Source organism: Protopterus annectens, chromosome 9.part0 (genome assembly GCF_019279795.1).
Source record: "Protopterus annectens isolate FY-2018-M chromosome 9.part0, PAN1.0, whole genome shotgun sequence".
In the NCBI taxonomy this organism is placed as follows: domain Eukaryota; kingdom Metazoa; phylum Chordata; order Ceratodontiformes; family Protopteridae; genus Protopterus; species Protopterus annectens.
This window is the reverse complement of record NC_056743.1, coordinates 1,536,440,993-1,536,460,655: the sequence shown is the minus strand read 5'-3', so window position 1 is coordinate 1,536,460,655 and position 19,663 is coordinate 1,536,440,993. Positions and strand designations below refer to the sequence as shown.

The 19,663-nt window shown below is 38.3% G+C and overlaps 1 long non-coding RNA gene across 1 annotated transcript in view; it reads right to left on the bottom strand.

Moving 5' to 3' along the window:
- LOC122812167 overlaps positions 1-19,333 on the bottom strand; it is a 647,623-nt gene extending 628,290 nt beyond the window's left edge. The window contains exon 1 of the long non-coding RNA XR_006366342.1: positions 19,084-19,333. This is a non-coding gene — a long non-coding RNA (uncharacterized LOC122812167). The remainder of the gene's footprint in view (positions 1-19,083) is intronic.
- Between the last annotated feature and the right edge of the window lie 330 nt (positions 19,334-19,663).

The following is a 19,663-nucleotide window of genomic DNA, read 5'->3' as shown; positions in this document are numbered from 1 at the left end:
TGGATGGGTCTGGTCTCAAGCTAGTGTTAGTAAAAAAATGACCTGCATATGTAACTTCTGGTAGTCTGAATTTACACTTCAGAATATTGAGATTTAAGTTCACTCCATGTGCTCTGCCTAGAACTTTCTTAAGGTTTCTGTCATGCTCTGCTTCACCATTGCCTCCAATCAATAAATCATCTGCTATTATAGCACAAGGATAACCTGAAATAATTTGCTCCATTGCACGCTGAAAGACTTTACTTGCAGAATTTATTCCAAATGGAATCCTGAGAATCTATATCTGCCAAATGGGGTACTTAAAGTAGTCAGTAATGAGGATTTGCAATCAAGCATCACCTGCCAAATGAATGTTTTACATCTAAGCCTGAAAAAAAACAGTGGCATTTGGTATTAGGGCCGCGACTTCCTCTACTGTACACATTGGATGATCTGGTCTCTTTAATGCTTTGTTTAAATCTCTTGGATCACTACATATTCTGATTTTGTCTGAGCCTTTTTTGTGGGCTGCTATCATGGATGACACCTATTCAGTTGGTTCTGTAACTGGACAAATTACACCTTGCTGCACCATTTTATCCAGCTGAGCTTTGACTTTGTCCTGCATAGCTATCAGAACTGTACTTGCTGGTCTGACTACTTGACTGACCTATTGGTCTAACTTCATGGAATACACAACTGGAAGTTAGCCCAACTTGTCATCGAAAACATCAACATATTCTGAGAAAATAGCTTCAGTAAAACTGGAACTAGAATATGTGCTTATATGATGAACTTCATTGGCAAATGAAAGCAAATTCACTCTCAAACTGTCTCTGAGACCCACTAATGACTGCACAGGTCTTCAAACTAAATGGAATAACAAGCTGTAACAGTTCCTAGCCAAATAACATAACACTACTGAGCCTTCGGTTTGAATTTCTTCACCTCCATAAGCAACAAATTTCGAACAACTAGCCACATTGAGTTGTTCACCAGTTCTCACCTTAGCAAACGTGTCTGCAGACATAACATTACACTTTGAGCCAGTGTCTACTTTAAGCTCAGTGGATTTACCATTGATCTGGACAGTACAAAACACTTCATTCTTTGCCAACAAATTTACTGCATAGACCTTTTCACCAATTGCTGATACAACATCTGCATAGAAAGTAGAATTGCAGCCAAGGGAGCCCGCAGGATTTTTTGCAGGGGGGTGCAAACCCAGAGCCCCACCCACATAGCTCACCCCGCCCCTGCCAACACAGCCCCGCCCAAGTCCACCCACCCCAAGCCCCGCCCACACAGCCATTCCAGTGTCCTATTACTTGGCTATTTCTCCCCATTTACTGTAGACACTGTTCAAATCTGTGTGCATACTGTGTTATGCTTTAGTTCTACAATGATTACAGGCAGTTGGATTTAATTTACAACTTTTATTTCAAACATTATAGCCCAAACACTGAGACATTTACTAAACCTAAACAAAGCAATAGTCTTACAATGAAAACAGACTTGGCATTAAAGCTTCTCTACTTTTGAAACTCACATTCAGTGAAATGGCATTGAAACCCACATTCAAATAAAATGCATCTGGCCAGTGGCAGGTTATTTACCTTTGAACTGTTTTCAAGCAATAGGCTCCTTGCACACCGTTAGGGCCATGCAAAAGTTATTTGATTTACCTGATTGTATTAATTATAATATATAATTGAATTATATCCCTTGTATTACACAGCAACACTTGTATATTTCAGTGTTTCATCTACAAATTCAGTGCCTGCTGTCGTCAAAGAATAAATTGCCTATGTTAAATTAAAAAAATGGTAAGCTGGTATATTGCAATAGAAAATGGATGACAAGCTGAAAACAGGTTCATAGTTATTAGGCATCTCATCCAAAGGAGGACTGCAGCATACAAATGTATATGCTGTAGGAATAGAACCTCAAGCCTTTACATTAAGATGCAAGTATTCTACTTGTGGTGCTACTAAGATAGCTTTAAAACATTATACCACAATAGAGATACCATTTGCTAAACAAAATGGTTGCACATTGTAAATAGACTTGGCATGAGCAGCAGTGAACTTCGCTTCCCTTAAAACTCACAGTTCCTTGACAATGCACTTGAAAATTCCACCTGCTAACTCTAACTTGGGCATTTCACTTTCTCTCTCTCTTACAAAGATACCACACCCATCAAGGCCTCACCCTTAGTGCAAGAAATCTTGACAAAGCCTAAAATAAATAGGGACAAATTATAAATATGGCTCTCAGAAAATTGCAAGAGTAACAGGATTTGTGTTAGTATGCATTTTTCTAAATGACATGACATCTAAAACTGAAATGTCTCATTTAGCAACTTCAATCCTTTTAAGAGGAATATGGGGCAAAAATCTGGACAGCTGAGGGGTATGCTACCTCCCTCTTATACACACACCAAATAATTCTGGTCAGACTTGAATTAGTTCTGGGAAGGTTGCACTGAACGGCACCGTGCTTGATCTGAAGTGGTGAAATCCTGGTAGCTAGTGATTGCAGCTCAGCAATGTGGAGCATTAAAGCATTTTAGCAGAGCATTGTTTCATCACTACCTATTGTGTTTGCACATAAGCTGTAGTCATTTCAAACATTTGCCTTTTTTGATTACTACAGAGTACATTTACCCACCAGAGCTATTGTGTTTTGACTTCATTGTGGAGCTAGTTGTCGCAGGGCTTGGCTTTTAAGTAAGGTAGCAATGCTTATTTACCATATACCATTAAAGCCACCCAACTACAAGTGTACTAACACACAGACACTGCTATAAGACACTGGTCTCCAATAAAATGTAATGAGCTTCTGAAAATACTGTAATCCTGTCCTTTTATTACAAATACTGTCATATGCATTTCAATACCCAAGGCTTATACATTATCTAGCTATGTAAATATTCTCTGCATGGCAACAACGAAAAGGCTTTCAATGCTGGCAATTCTTTAACAATATGCTTACTAAAGCTTACTTGCATCTTACAATGTCCAACAAGCTTACTAAAGCTTACTTGCATCTTACAATCTCCGACAAGCTTACCTGATGTTCATTAAACCATGGCAACTTAAACAGAGCAACAGGACACTGTGATAGCATGCAGTTCCTGAATAAGAAGAAGCATAAATCAACAGTATAAAAATCTGATAGAAAACCAGAACATTTTGCAAAATCAAGGACAGATGAAAAGCCATGGTCATATTTGTGATCTACCTTGGATGGGGGAATACTCTGCACACTTACTGCATAACTGCTTCTTGCCTTCCTTGGACACATCCCGAGCCACTACAATGGGGGCTGGGGTGCAATAAGTATGTCATAATTTGAAATGCCTCTGGCTGACAGTGATGGCTCTGACACTCCTACCTCTCAACTTCAGAGCAAGAAATCTGGACAAAGCCATACATAGAACTAGAAGTGGGACACAGGCCCAAAAATAAGGCCAATTTTAAATATTGCTCTTATTAACTTAATAGAACAGGTAGATCTTGCATTAGTACAAATTTTCTGAAGGGTATAAAATCTGAAACTCAAATGTCTGCCATTATTTTCTAACTTCAATCTTTAATGACTTGCCACTAATTTGCCAGAAACCACAATTTTATGAAAAACAGACCAAAATGTGATGCAAAAATACCTGTCAAAAAGGGACACCTTTTTAATATTAACAGTTAACTTGAAGCAGCTAACAAAATAAGAGCATCCACATGCATTTCTGAAATAAAGGTAATCTATAACTGATCATTGCAGTTATAATTGTAAACCCTCCACATTTTCTTCCAAAATTGCCATTTTGGAGGAGGGATTATTAGGGGAGAGCAACATTTTGAGCCAGAATTGGGGACAATTGAGATGTTTGGATATTCCTAATCTACAAAGTGATTTGCACGTACCTCTCAACCTCTTAATGCAGGAAATCTGAACAAGGCCAAATATATTGGGGAACATACAAACACTACTAAAATTGCTCTTGTATAAACTTAGACAGTCTTGCATTAGCATGCATTTTTCTGAAGGTTATGACATCTGAAACTCAATGTCTGTTATTTAATGGCTTCATTCCTAAATGATTTGCTAGAAAACCACAAATTTTATGAGAAACAAACCAAAAATAAGCAGCAAATATCTATTAATTCTGCAAAGATATGGACAACTGAGAGGTATAGTTCAACCGGGCTGTCTGAGTTTGCTACCCCCCTCACAAAATCATGGTCAAATGGAGCCTCCCCCCCCCCTGCAGCCATTCCAATGTCCCATTCCTTGGTTATTTTGCCCCATTTACCATAAACACTAATGTGCATACTGCTTTACTTCTTGATGATTTAGGATTTCATTTGAAAGTTTTATTTTGCATTTTACAGCACAAACCCTAATACATATCTGTTAAAGCAATGCAGTCTCAATGAAAATAGACTAACATTAATACTTCTCTGCCCTTGAAACTCACATGCATTGAAACAGCACTGAAACCCACTTTCAGAGAAAATACATTTTGCCAATTGCAAATATTAACTCTGGGCTGTCTTCAAAATCATAGGCCCCTCGAACGTAACATACACATGCTCTTTGATACACCTTCCTGACTGTATTACATTATATTCCTTGTACAATACAGTACAGTTGTTAAAGGGCATTTTAAATTTATTGTTTTGAAAATTTTTCCAGTAAACAAAGAAACAAAAAGCATCCACCAATGACAAAATTGCCCAATTCAGAACATTTCCATCATAAAAAGTCTACTCAAGTCCACCAGTATCAGTAAAAAATATACACAATCTCTGCAGTAAAATCCACATTGAAGAAATTTGTAACTAATAGAGGTTGCTGCTAGCAAACACTTTATATGTCATTGTTTAATCTACAAATAAAGTGCCTGTTACCCTTGAAGAATAAATTGCCTTTTTCAAACAACAGCAAACAAGATGTATATATATAAACAACAAAGATTATTAAGTTTTTTTTACAGTACACTACACTAACTTGATTGGTAATAAATAAAATGGAATATTTTGGATTTTATTAAAAAAAAAAAATCACTGAAAAAAATAAAATTATAAATATGAATTTGGGAACATTCCCTTGTGGAAATGTGCTATATGTTAAAAATAATAAAATTACCTAGTCCTATTGCTGAACATTAACTCAGTGCACACCATGGAAATATTGATAATATAAAAGTGTCTGTTCTGGAACATGTTCCATTATATTATAATGATGTTGATAGGCAAAAAATATGTTAAGACAAAGGAATGCATTTTGATTATGAAATTTGGGACTTTGCATCCACATGGAATGAACAGAGAATGTAACTGGCAATGTCTTGTTTAAGACTATGACTTTAAATATATTTAAGCTATGTGATTTGATAGTTTAATTATGTAATTGATTGATTACTTGGTTTTTTATATAGTGTTTTATGAGTTTTACTGTTTTACCGAAATAAATTTTATTGGAAGGTAGAGCTGGGACTCACTGATAGTCTTTGTTGTTTATATAAATAAATTGCCTTTGTTGCATGCAGTAAAAAAATGAAAAGCTAGTAATACCGCAATAGAGAATGGATAGCAAACTGTTAACAGGTTTATAGTTACTAGGTATCTTTGCCAAAAGGACTGCAGCATCCACCCCCTTTACAACATAATACAGCATCAGCAATACATTTACTTACTGTGGGAGTAGAACCCACAGCCTTCAGCATCTAAAGCAAGTACATTATCTGTTGTGCTATTAATGCAAGCAGACTAAACATAATCAGCACTAAACTTTTGCTCCCCTGCAGCTCTCAGCTCCTTGTAAAATCTACTCTACACTCAGCTGCATCTCTGAACTTTGCAGCACAAGAAATCTGGAAAAAGCCGAAATTTATTGGGGGGGGCAAAAGGCCAAACAACAGGGACACATTTTAAACGTTGCTTGTATAATGTTTGAAAGTTGCTAGAAGAATAAAATGCTGTTACCACCATACATTTCACTGCCACGTCTTGAACCCAGGGGACCCCGTGCAAAACAGTCAAAGCAACATACCACTACGCCAAATCAGCTGTTTTGTGAAAGAGGAAGACTGAAACTTTACCATTTAGTGAATTCAGTTCTCACCATAGCACAGCTGTCAACCTCTTAGCACTAAAGACCTGAACAAAGCCAATAATGGGTGACTACAACCACCAAACATTCAGTGAATTCAGTTCTCACCATACCTCTCAACCTCTTAGCAAATAACACCCGGACAAAGCCAGTAATGAGAGAATATAGCCCCAAACATTTTCAGTGAAATCAGTTCTTACCATAGCTCTCAACATTAGCAAAAAACCTGGATGAAGCCAATAAATACCTGGATGAAGCCAATAAATACCTGAACAAAGCCAATACTGGGTGAATACAGCCCCCAACATATTCAGTGAATTCAATTCTTACCATAACTCTCAACCCTAGCACAAAGCCTGGATGAAGCCAATAATGGGGGGAATACAGTCCCAAACACAGGGATACATTTCAAATATCCATCTTGTACACTTAGAAAATTGCTATAATAAAAGCTTGCTTTTGTTACCATACACTTTCTGAAGAATATGAAGTCCGATATTGAAATGTGTCCATTTACATTTGTTAACCAGGAAAGTCTGACTTTGAAAAAAAAAAAAGCTAATTTTTTTAGCAGAGGCCCAGGGAGAAACACTCCAGACAGCCAAGAATAAAACCAGATAATAACATTTAGCTGTCAGGCAACAAGGACACAAATGCAGAAACCACAGATTTTATGAGGAACAGAAAAGGTATGAGGGAAAATCCTGCAATATTTTTACAAATGGTGGTGGGTAGGGAATTCAGGCTTTTACCACTTGGGCCCAAGGTACAGGGTTCAAGCCTTATTCACTATCCACCACCAGGTACACCTGGGGCATTACACACACACACACACACACACACACCTGAACGGGTCCTGTCTGAGTCCCCGCTCTCAAACTCCTCTACCTGAAGGTGTCCTATCTTCCATTCCCGCTTGAATAACCTGTCTTAAGTTCCTGCTCTCAAACAGCGATGATGTCAGCACGACTGGACCGTTAGCACATTCTTCTTAAAGAAGAATGCACTATCTTCTTAAAGAAGAACACACAAAAAAAAAAAACTTTGTTTGAAATGATCTACTAGTCAGCCGATTCCAGGGGGGTGCAAGTGCACCCCCTTGCACCTGCCTGCGGGCGCCCTTGATTGCAGCTCTCTATATGATCAACTTGCTTTTTTGAGTAACCCTTCTTTATAACTGTGTGTGGTTTGCTTGATTTGCAAAACTTTTGAAAATGGTTCCATTTTTCACACCTGTGGCATTGCTGACCAAATGCTAAGCATTTTTCTATTTTAGACTCATGATTGGCACCACAATTTGACAATTAACAATAAAACTGGATTTGAGTTTTGCTGACTCACCATTGTACTGCACTGAGCATGTCCTTTTCTTAGAACTTGCTGGAAATTACGGGATCTCCCAGGTAAGTCTGCAGGGGTGGCAGCTGCCATGTCCTTAGGCCTGCTTCTGCTAGCCACGTGTTTCATGTTGTCTACATTTGCTCTAGAGCCTGCTGAAACCATGCATTTATCACTTGCAAGCATACTTGTGTACCTTTCTGTAACTTCATGGATTTGACAAATCTTAATAGCTTTGCTCAGAGTTAAATCACTGTCACGAAGCAGAATCTTTCTCACTGCAGCACTATTAATATCACACACAAGCCTGTCCTTTATCAACTCATCTTTTAAGTCACCAAATTGACACATTTTAGCTTTGTTTCTCAAGTCAGTTATATAAGCTGCAAAAGTTTTCCCTGATTTTTGATCTCTTGTGTAAAACAAGTGCCTCTCTAATGCAATATTTGCCTGGGGGGTTACACATTTCCCTGAACTTGAGCTTCAAACACTTGGGGTCTTCTCTTGATTCAGCCTATATAACAATATGATGGTTTTCAACTTTGCCTTCATATATTGATGGTGGATACACAGATGAATGTTCTCGTTCAATGGCCTCTGACCTAGCTATGTTTAGCAAAATGAATGCTGTGGTGCAAGCATCCTTATCAGAATAAACTGCTTGTATAAAAATATCATACTTTTGCTCAAATATTCTCTGATTCTCTGCAATATTCTGATCAAATTTCAATGCTGAGGGTTTTCGAAATCCAGCTACCATATTAACACATAGCAGCGAGGGCTTTTGCAAGTATGCATGAATATTCACATATACATATGTCAGAAATTTATGTCTGTATTTGTAACTATGCCCAATATATTTGCGGTGGTGCAGCGGTAGCATTGTTGCCTCACAGCAAGAGGTTCTCCTGTTCGATTCTCGGCTGGAGTGCAGGGAGTACCTTCTGTGTGGAGTCTGCATGTCCTCCCCACGGTCAAGTGGCGTTCCGAAAGACATGCGTGAATGGGCGTGCCTTTGTTGAAGGTTGGGTGTCGAGCTGGCAACTCAGCACCATAAAAAAAAACCTACCGCCAATCATTAGCGGACCGGAGTTCCGCTGTAGCGACCCCTAACTGGGAAAAGCCAAAAGACAAACAACATTTGTAACTATGCCCAATAGCATAACAAGCTTCTGAATAACTGAACTTTGCAAAATAAGTCTCTCAGGCACTGTAATCCTCTTGAAATCACTGTACTGTAAGAAATCACCTCTTAGTCTAAGAAACATTGTGAAATAAGACTTTCAGGCACTGTAATACTCCTGAAATTACTGTAATGTAAAAGTCACTTATCATCATTGTAAGAAACATTTCAAATAACTGCACTGTGTGAATAAAGTGGGCAGAAGAAGCTCAGAGTAAGAAACATTTCAAAGTAACTGCTTTATGCGAATAAACAGTACACAGCATACTGAAACTCTTCCAAAAAGGCTGTACTTTCCTAAATAAAGAGTGCAAGAAACACTCTGTAATGGTGGCACTTTGTGAATAGACACAACCAGCACAAGAAACTCTTCTAAATGACTGTATTTTGACTGCACTTTAGAAAATAATTGCACTTTGCACACAAACTCTCCAGATTAAATGCACAGTAATTGGCACACATTGTAAGCACTTTTGCACACTTTGAGATACTTCGAATAACTAGTTATTCCCTGAATACAATGCAAAGTAGTAGTTATGCCAAAACACAGTACTTTGCCATAAACCATGCAGCCGTCTTGCTTTATTTATGCTCAATGTGCCCCTTTTTGCCCTTTATTATATTTGTTCGGCTCATTTAATCTTTTTTCATACCCATTATACCTTAATTTTGCTAGTTTTACTCTAAACATGACCATTTTGCTTTACACATGCTCGTTTTGCAATTACAGGGTAATTCCAAACCCCTTATGTGCTTTTCTGATAATAGTTTTACTAAATATCTCAATTTTAAACATTTTGTTTAATTAATAAACCTTTTGTGCCTTTTGTTTATTTAATAATGCAGTTTGTGCTCTTGTAATGCTCCATTTTATCTTTTTTCATAAAATAATCATTTGTGCAAGTTTTCATTACCTTTGGTTCATTTCTAGCCCTTTTTTGTGCTCATTTCTCTTAGTTCACCTTTACAGTTAACTCTGTGCCTCATAGCTCTGAAAAGCAGTCTATAGAATCCCAGTTCTGACACCATGTCGCTCGTCTAGTCAAGATAAAATACACAAGTATTTGCAGGTTCTGTTCAAGCAGCTTTATTACGTACAAACACATCAGGATTGAGGCTTAATAAGTTTAACTTAGATAAACCTATAAACAAAGTAGCTATTACACTCATACATGCTCACTCTCTGGCTGCACTCACAAAATGGCACTAAAGCTAGCATGTGCTGGCTATTTTATATGCACATTGAAATGCTTCTTAAAGGTAAACATACATACACTATTTTGCAGATACTCAGGGAACAAATCCACAATTTGGCAAATGAAATTTCCAGTAGGATGGGCAGTGATGTTCCACCTATTTTGAAGCAACCTATCTCAGTTAGAAAAAAAATGTCCAGCATGAAAGTATCAATTTTAAATCTGCTATGATTTTACTTTTCAACAAGAATAGCTAAGGGGTCTGCTCCCCTGTTCCACCTTAGTAATGGGGACTAACCCTAACCCTAATGCTACCCCTTTCCTTAACATTAACTCTACACCTTACCTTCATAAACACCTTTTTGTAACACTACCAGTACACAAGACACATTCACACATACAAACAGTCACAAACACATACTGGACCCTGACCCTAAAATACACAAACTTGTTCAGGAACACACAAAATCTGTCCTTTACTCATCATAAACCCTAATCCTAACTCACATACACATGTATAAACACTCTCACTCCTCCAACCCCATTTACCTGTCTTGACAGTTCCTCCATTTAGCTATCCACACCATTGGCATTAAACCTCATACCCTGAATTTGTTGAAGAAATGACATTCTGACATTCGACAAAATGAAGGGGGAACCACATATATATGTATTATTGGAATTAATGAGCTGTTGCGCTCTCCCAACTTGTCATATTTTGTCTGAGAAGTGCTGCTATCAAATTAATACAGTAAAATTTAAAAAACAGAACACATTGCACAAACTCTAGTAAATGAAATGTAAACAATGAATATGCTGATGTCTTCTATGGAACGGAAAACATAATTTGCACAGAATTAAGTTATAAAAAGTAATAAACATTCACACAGAAAAGTACTGTTAGCCATTATAAAGAAACTAAATGACAACTTCACAAGCTGGAGACCCCCCCCCCACAAAAAAAGCAGAAGAGCCTACTGGTAGCATAGACTCTGTCAGTGTTATGTAGAAGAGAGATTGTTAATTCATGATATAAACTGATCTGATATAGATGAATAAATATGGTAAAATCACTTTCTTATAACAAGAGATTTATTATTTTAAATGCTTTTCACTGCCTTGACTGCTGACCGTTATTCCTCCCCACAGGTCTTCAACCCTTCATTCCTGAGACAGCAGATGACATCCACTGATTTGGATGAGAGCTCACCTGAAGGAACTATTAAACAAGCATGCATAAATGTGGTTTATGACCTATTCTGCTTCTGTCCATCTGATCTGGTCCAATGGTGATGTATTTCCTCATCCTAGTAATCAGTGAGTTTGACTTTACCCCTTCCTCAAGACTGGGGTCATTCATATTTAAACATGGACTCTAGTTGTCCCCTGGTTGGAGAAGTACTTGATAGCAATGCCCTTGAGAGCTATCATCTTTCCTGAGGCAGAGCTCAGGGACACTTCTGGTAGTCCCTAATCCCTCTGTTATTAGCTCAATGTGTACCAGCATTCACCACAGGAGCTAATTTTATGTCCCACAGTGTATGCAATCTTTCATGCATGTACTACAGAGGCTATGATCACTGGCTTGACAGAACCAGTCACACATTCCCGGTTAAAGCTGCATACCACATACTCCTTCCTCATTAGACCACAGGCACTACAATGATCAGGCCATCCTCTCCCCTAGGATAAGCAAGCTAGCATCAGCTGCTCATTTTCTCCCTGCCTTGTGGGACCACCAGCATCTGGGCTGCTATTCAAACCTGGGCCATCTGCATCACAGTCAAGGCTTTATCCATCTGTGCCAGAGAGACAGTGACAAGTGAATTTTCTGCTGACATTGCAGAGGCCAAATATTTCTCAAATCTGGATGCTTCTGCAAAGTTTAAGCCAAGTTTGTCTAGATAAAGAAAGCTTGTAATTCTGTACATATATTCAGATGGGAGGTACTCATTAAAATGATTACCATTTGCACTGACTTCCAATTCAGAAGTCCTTAATAGAACAATGGTGCAAAGCATTTAAAATGTGGTAGGTCCTACGGGATAATTTAGTAATGTTCCTGTTCGGGATCACAGTCATACAAAGTGGCACTTCAGACAGCTAGGACCTATAGAGTAAAACAAAGTTCAAGTACATGTAATTTCAGACAAACTGACAGTTCTGTGGTAAAGAAATTAACCAACAGGAAGTTCACATTAACAAAATGCCTGCTCTTACCCACCCCCATACAAACACTTAAAATATATTAGCAAAGTAGCTGTACAACAGTGGAGGGGAAAATGCTTTTTTTCATGAAGTATTGGAAATGTAGTGAAGAGATGGGAATTTTAATTAGAAGGGGCTTTCCCTTACTGTACACCTGCATGGCTGTGGAGATAGTACATTCATTTTGCACCTCACAGCAAGAGGTTCCCCAGTTCAATTCTTGGCTGGGGTGCCTTCTGTATGGAGTCTGCATGTCGTTCTTGTGTTTATGTGGATTTCCTCCAGGTACTCCAGTTTTCTCCCAAATTCGAAAGACATGCAGTAAGTGGATTGGACTTTAAATTGGCCATAGATGACAGTGTGTGTGATGTGGAAGAATCACTGTGGCAGGGCTAGCCACCTGGCGGTGTAAATCTTGGCTCCAGATGACTGTCACTGCTAAAGTGGCACCCCATTCTCATGTACAAAAATGGGAAAAAGGGGTTGTGGATGGATGTTTAATTTAGGTGAACTGTAACATCTTCACCGAATGATGCAGTTTCTCACTTCAATTGTCTTTTTAGGATTTTAGGTAGCATTTTATTCTTTGTTTCTTTGTTTATTCACTGAGTTCTACATGTTGTTTTAGACTTTAATGCTGCCTCAAAATACTTTTAGGCACTAAATTTTGTTAGTTATGTAAACCAACGAGCACAGGCAAACAGCAATGTACAAACTTAGAACCAACAACAGCAAACAGCAATTGCAGGATTAAAGTGGTATATCTGACACAGTTAACCAAGCTTTTTCTTTTTAATGTGAAATTAGTACCCAGCTGATAGTATAATACTTCTCTGATGAAATTCAAATAAACTGGACAAAAGGGCTTAGCAGCTTACAGTGTCTTGTCTTTTACTCGGAAGTGTTATACTATCTGCTGGGTACTAATTTCACAACAAAGAGCTTGGTTAACATTATCAGATATACCACTTTAATCCTGCAATTGCTGTTCACTTTTGTTAGTTATATAACTTATGTTCATATTTAAGAAAGGTACTTTTTCAAATACTTGCTCTTTCTATCTCATGTTTTATATGTTTGGTAAGATTTGCACCGTTGTTCCTTATTCTGTAGTTAGTTCTACAGTTGCACTGTAGTAGTGCAGTTTCATTTTGATGTAACTGTATTTTTCTCCACCTTAAGATTCTTGTTAAACATTGACTGGTTGAACACTTTAAATGCAGAGGTCTATTATAGGATCATAAGAGGTTACTAGGCCAACAGCCTTAGAGCCTTTTTAAGCCTAGCCATCATGTCCCAGTTTTCTCATTTATTGATGTTCATAGACTAGAATGCTGTGGTTAAATAGAGATTCTACTGGGCCTGACAGGTCATGTTTCAAACTATTTGGGAGACATCTTGGGATATTATTTTATGCATTATTATAATATTACCCATTTATGTAGTGTTTTTAGCAATGGAGAGTGCAGTGAGGACTTGTTGTTTAGTGATAGCTGAGGAAGAAATGGTAGAGGGTATTTCCTGGGGGTTCCTGGGGGGTTACCTGGGAGTGATGGGGGATGAAATTGGAGCTAAATTTATTGGCCACCAAATTACCTATATACTGTAATTGGGAACTTCTTTGTGAGTTTCAAACGTCATGTCCTCCTCAGTATTTTGTACAGGTTTTTCAGCTTTGTCAGGAGTTCAAAGTTTGCGTTGGTACAGGACAGACATTACAAGCAGGGTTTCATGCATTGTCAGGAGTTCAAAGTTTCCGTTGGTACAGGACAGAGGTTACAAGCAGGGTTTCATGCACTGTCAGGAGTTGAAAGTTTGCATTGGTACAGGACAGACTTTACAAGCAGTGTTTCATGCGTTGTCAGGAGTTGAAAGTTTGCGTTGATACAGGACAGATATTATAAGCAGGGTTTCATGCATTGTCAGGAGTTCAAAGTTTGCGTTGGTACAGGACAGACATTACAAGCAGGGTTTTATGCATTGTCAGGAGTTGAAAGTTTGCATTGGTACAGGACAGACATTACAAGCAGGGTTTCATGCATTGTCACAGGACAGACATTACAAGCAGGGTTTCATGCATTGTCAGGAGTTGAAAGTTTGCATTGGTACAGGACAGACATTACAAGCAGGGTTTCATGCATTGTCAGGAGTTCAAAGTTTGCATTGGTACAGGACAGACATTACAAGCAAGGTTTCATGCATTGTCAGGAGTTCAAAGTTTGCATTGGTACAGGACAGATGTTACAAGCAGGGTTTCATGCATTGTCAGGAGTTCAAAGTTTGCGTTGGTACAGGACAGACGTTACAAGCAGGGTTTCATGAGCACTCCTGAGCATGGTGTCTGTATGTAACCTGTGCTTACATTTCACTTTCTTGTTCTGACGGTCTTTACTCTGTTATACCCAGGGCTCCTGCTAACCCTCAAAAGCTGTTTATGGGGACCTTCTCTATAATGGGCCCATGCAAGCTGTTATACATAAATGTGAGGTCCATCCACAATAAGCTTGTGCTTATCACTGATTTGCTGTGTGATGCTGACCTCATATTCTTTTATGGAGACTTGGTGGAAGACTTACTTGACCACTACTATGTCTTACCACATGTCTGTATAAGCTATTATTTAGTGCCGTAGGAGGGACAAGACAGAGATGGGGGTGCAGGCTATTTTAAAACTAACTGAGGATCAAGTGGTCCAGGTTAAAAGTGGGTTTATCAACCTCAGAGTATGTAGTGAGTTCAGTAACATACTATCACTTTCTTGTCATTCATTATCCACTAGTGTTATATGAATTTCCCTTCAAGAGTTTTCTAATTTCTTTGTCCACTCAGTATCATGTCACTAGCGGGACCACTGTAACTGAAATGATGAAAAATCACTAGCTTTTCCAAACAATTCTTAAGTACTGTGAAGGCATTATGTTTCAGGTTACTGCTCCTGTGACCCACCACTTGTGCCCCACTCTTGGTATTTCAGTTATTTTTGTCAACTGCTGACTTGATGGTGGAACCAGTCTTATTGTCTCACCACTACCTGTTCCACTTTCCTCAGAGGCTACATATATCATGATATGATATTGAGCTAACTGAGTAGAGAAACTTAATCTAATTACCAGTCAGTGTATTATTTGCTGCACACCAGCATTTCCTTTCAGACACCATTGTAGACAAGCTACTGTATACGTGCTACCTCTTAACTATAATATGCATACATTAAAATAATATAATAAAAATAATGACTTATTTGAAGAACTAATTATCACAGACAAAAGAGAACCAAGAAAATATAAAATGTAGGGTCAGTCTTCAGATAACTGTATTTTTTTTAGTTGCTTACACCATCATTTCTTCGACTACCATTTTGATTTCAAATCATTTTCAATATTGTTTCAGAGAACCAACCATTTTCTAAACAGTAAGCTTTGATTTAATCACTGTGAGTCTAGAGCAGTCAATCCAGCTGAAGAGCCTCACTGAATATTCAGGACCAGGAAGAAGTCTCTCATACCTCCTGATTCCAAAACCAATAAGTAGGTCATGCTCTGAGAAGAATGGACCAATCAGCATTGCACATTTATGACGCCAGGCCTTGGCAGAACTTCAGAAAGTTCTAACTAATTTCCTATGCAGATTCAGTGCATCAGATGCTGTGAAACAATGTCATGAGGACCAGTGAGGTCACTGTTAGTGACTGTGGGGGCTTAGAGTGATTATAACATGTCTGTCTTCAAGAAACAGAAAGGGGCAATTTCAAATATTACAGAATATAAAGGTAATAATCAGTCACCATGACTGATAGCACACATCAGAATGTAATCCCATAATGAAATATCAGATACCACAGTGACATAAACTCCTATGGTCTTCCCGAACTCATAGGGTCTAACAGTTCTGACATCAATCACTAGCATTGTTTTAAACCACGAAAGTCATGCAGTGCAAACTTAACCAGTTAACAACAGAACATGCTACATTAATAGTATATTTGAACATTACACAGTAAAATACATACAAAAGTGTAATCATTACCCTACAAAGTATAAAACACTAATCAAACAACTAACAGATTTCACATATTTTTAAAAGATTATGTAGAATATACATACAAAAGTGTAATACCTTTATAAAGTTTAAAACACTAATCAAACAACAAACAGATTTTACAAGACATTTTAATATATATATATATATATATATATATATATATATATATATATATATGTAAAAGTATATTTATTTATTACCTTTATAAAGTATAAAACCCTACCCAAACATCTGAGACATTTTATAGATCCCACTTTGCAGCCTTTTTAATACAGTTTTCGTAATTCACATATGCACTGTCTTGATCTGTGTTTTATAGATTGTACTGTTCATACTTCAGATATGGCATTTATCTATAACCATGAAAATGTACATGTGAATAACAGCAAATGTATTGATGAGCTGAACATGTGGCTAATCAGTTAAAACAAAAAAAATAAAGATGTACATAATATCAAAATGTGATGATTTATCAAAATTGTATGCCTATATATACATTTTATTTAATATATGAAGTTTGTTCATTTATTCATTCATTCATTCATTCATTCATTCATTCATTCATTTAACTGTTTGATTGTCAGGTAGTTAGGCTGGTGATCACACTCTTTTCAAGGATCAAGCGGTAACCCTGTAGCTGACAAATTTTAGCTTTGGGGCAGTGATCCATGTTATAAAATACCATTTGCAGTATTAAATAAATTTCTAACTCCCCGCCAAAAGTAAAGCTCAGTTTTGTACTTTAAACCCACTAGGCATATACCATCTGTATCTCAAATGTCTTCTTGTTGTAGTACCTCTCAGTTTAACTTTGGATCCTCCTGAAATCCTTATTTCACCCCTTTCTCTATGCTCCCCCATTTGTAAGGGTAAACTCCCAGTGTTCAGTGGGTGTTCTTCAGTACGGCAGCATCAGAATTAGCAGCACCATCTGGAGCAGAGCTTACCAAATAAATGCTTTACAGTGCAAACATCTGATGCAGACCCCAGACCCCAGCTTGTCTGAGGTATGCAGTGCATTTTGTTGTGAACAGAAGATTTAGGGCAAGTGGTCAGGCAGTACATCATCAAATAAGAACAGTAATTGGGAGGAAATCACTTTCAGCTGTACTGTAAACACAGCACCCCTTCTGTCTGGAGGCTTAGTGCTGAAAGAAAGGATGGGATTTCATGACAAGGTGCTGGCATATCTGGGAGGTTAGAGTTTATGGTTTTAGAAAGGCCAAGGTTTGGGTCTGGAATGTCAAGTGAATTACATGAGTTCTGAATAAGTGTAAGGGGATATTTAACAGAGCTGAGGGACAGTGGTATGCAGATCTGCTTCCTCATGGCAGGACAAAGGATGAGATCTTAAAGTAGCTGATGTTTGGAAGTGGCCACAGAACTAACCTGACCTTCCAGGAAAAAAGAAAAAAAAATATGCAAATTTTTAACCTTTATCTTAATTCAGACGAGTACACTTTTTGTTATTTCTTTCATTGAGGCTGTTTCTGCTAACTCAAGTCCAATAAACTGAAACTTCATTGGTCACAGCCATGTGCTACAGCTGGTAGTCAGCAGCACCCTATTTGCTGCTCACAGGCCTGTATGATAAGGATTTCACCCCCCCCCCAGTTTATACCCCTAAATGGCATTAGTACACTTGTGGAACTGATCTGGAATGGAAACCGGATTCACATTGCAAGTCTGAGCATTACTCCTCTGGATTTCTGATCAGATGAGACCAGAAGGCCACATGTTCATGTCCCTTGCCTTCATCCTATAACAGGTCAGTATACAATGTACCCAGTCATTACCACATCACCACAAGTTGCTGTTTCTCCATTTTGGAATCTCCTTCAAACCTCTAGTGAAAAGCTGCCTGGTGGTGCTCAATCTGCCCCTACCCCTGTAACAAATCAATGTTATACCCTATATATGAACATGCTCTTGAACCTATGTCTTTAGCACTGTTTGCACATGTTTTGCTTTTATACCAATGGGCTGTATGAAAGGGAGCAGTTTAACAGGTAACAGATATATTTTCAGTGGTTAAGACAAATGCCTCTTAAAGCTGTAGAGCAAAAAAAAATGTAAGCACTTCAGTGGTTCTAAATTAGGAGGTTACCATACTCATAGGTAAACCTCAGATATAATCTCTCTGCTTTGCTTAAACAGATAGGTAAAATGGCCTGAATACCCCTCCAGCCACGACATGAGTCAGCTACACAAATTCATTACTTGCAGAAGATTTTAAAGTGTAACAAAGAATTTGTACTGAAGAAGTACAATTATTTCATATAAAGCAGTATATAATATGCCATGTTACATCCTCAGAGCATAGTCATACTGATTCATAAGTAATATTTTTTTCTTGCAATAATAGGACTGATAACAAAAGGCATAGTTTTTACTTAAATGTTATCTCCTCACACTGCAGGTCAGTGAAGTGAACTGGCAAAAGATGTGTGCTATTTTCCTTCACTTGCTTCTTCTATGCTTCTTCTTGATCAAGAGTGCATCACCATTTTCCTAAAGCCCAAGGGATTCATGGTCTGTGGACTGCTTTAGCCATCTCCAACAGATGTAACTTCCAGACAGGGTTTGGATATATGTGTGTGTGTGTGTGTGTGTGTGAGTGCGTGTGTGTGCGTGTGTGTGCGTGTGTGTGTGTGTGTGTGTGTGTGTGTGTGTGTGTGTGTGTGTGTGTGTGTGTGTGTGTGTGCGTGTGTGTGTGGGTGCGTGTGTGTGTGCGTGTGTGCGCATGTATCTCTGTGTTGGGGTGAACTATTTCCAAGACCCAGGTGACTGCATTATTTTAAGTACTAGCAGACTTATTGTTCTGAGACATGGAAACACCACATGCTGACTTTTTGCCCTCACTTCTTGTTTGGAGAAAGATTATTCTGCAGAAAGAATACACCAATAATGCATGTAAGCAAAGAGCTCCCAACCTGAGTACTGTGTAATAATGTTTACTTATTAAAAAAAATGCCTTGAAGATATATTAGCACATTATTCTTATCAGATAAAATGTTTTCTTACCATGAAGGTCCAAGGATATTTCCGTTAGCCTTTTTAAGATAAGATGACTTCTGCAGACACTAAAGAAGTGAAATCTGTGAAAAAAATGCACCAGTTCTGACTTCAGAGCCCTACAAGCCAGTTTGAACTGGGAGCAGTTCACTATCAGAGCTTCATACCAGAGGGAGTGGCATGCAATTCTGCTGAAACTACACAGAACTATACAAAATGTATGCATACAGACAACCACGCACACATACGCTGACACATACACACACACACAAACACACACACACACACACACTCACACACACACACACACACACACACACACACACACACACACACACACACACACACACACACACACACACACACACAAATGAAGACGCATCCTGTGGAAAGTCTGAGTTTGGGTTTTTACAGCCAGAAGATGAACAAATGCGGTGGGTGTGCACCTTTACGAGCATCTACCACAGCTGAGCAGGCCTGAGTAGCCAGATCTGTGCATTTGTACTGCTGACTGATGTTATCCTGGGAGCACATTTACTAAGTCTGCATATGACCTAAGCAGTTGAGAGAAAATGCATGCCTCCTTTTC